Genomic DNA, 1,279 nt, shown 5'->3' on the forward strand with positions numbered 1-1,279 from the left:
GAGAGAGAGAGAGAGAGAGAGAGAGAGAGAGAGAAATCCCCCTCCGTGGCTCCCAGGAGCAAAGTCACATTACATTGTACAGCAATTTATCAAATCTATCATTCGAGGAAGTAGGGAAAAGGATGAACCAAACTTTCCACGTAATCCAGTTAAAACCCCCAGATTTCCTTTACCGTATTTGGTGGTGTGGCTTTCAGTCGTGATAATGTGAATTAATTTATAGGGGAGTTCAAGTTACAATATAGCCTAGACTGGACTAGAAGTGACGTGTTTAAAAAGGAAATTGGTCACCTCAGGCAATGGGGAGAGATTGGTGGAGAAACTGGAATAAATAAAGTGAAGAGACCTATTGAAGAAACGTCTCAGCCTGATCTTGATTTAGAACCCACAATATGTTTAAGTTCAAGCCGACCACAAGATACTCTTTAACCCTATCCGTACGTCGGGTTTTACTATCGTATCCATGACGACGTGGGGGAACTCTGGGCCACCACTTTCCAAAGAGGACATTTATTTGTTAACCCTATCCGTACGTCGTGTTTTACTATCGTATCCATACGACGTGGGGAACTCTGTGCCACCACTTTCCAAAGAGGAAGTTTACTCGTTAATCCGATTCGCACGCTTTGCATAGCAGTCTGTCAAATCGATTTTTTGAGAAATACTGAAAGTTTCAAAGAGATCATCGCATTAGAAGTATTCTAAAATTATATGAAGAATACAACCCCGGGGGTACAAAATGTCCCCAGGGCGTACGGACAGGGTTAAGGGGACGGGCGGCAGAGGTTTGGACTGCTTTTCCTAAAATCTACCTGAGGGAAAGATATCTTAAAAATTTTTTTTTTCATTTCATGCCTCTAGAATTTATCCCAACAGCACCAAATGATGATAGATCTACATGTAGTACGCTTAAAAAATATTTTAAAGTTTTTTTTTTCCTTTTACAATGCGTTTTTTGTGTTGCCAGATCTAGTTTTCATGCTGAAATTTTACAGCTGGTTTTCTGAAGTGATGGGGCACCGTAGAGTTCGTTCAGCTAAAAAAAAACGACCATGTTTAGACTATAGCCTTTAAACTTTGCACAAATTATGATAAGATGTAAATCAGTTTTTTTCCTCCGACAATATACCTCCCCTTATACATATTTTTCTCTATTCTCTATCTTCTTCTCTCTGTCTCTATTGTCACTCTGCTCCTCCCCCCTCCCCCTCTCTCTCTCTCTACTCTATCTTCTTCTCTTTGTCTTTCTTGTCACACTGCCCCCTCCCTCTCCTCTCTC

Source organism: Aplysia californica, unplaced genomic scaffold (genome assembly GCF_000002075.1).
Source record: "Aplysia californica isolate F4 #8 unplaced genomic scaffold, AplCal3.0 scaffold00437, whole genome shotgun sequence".
Taxonomy (NCBI): Eukaryota; Metazoa; Mollusca; class Gastropoda; order Aplysiida; family Aplysiidae; genus Aplysia; species Aplysia californica.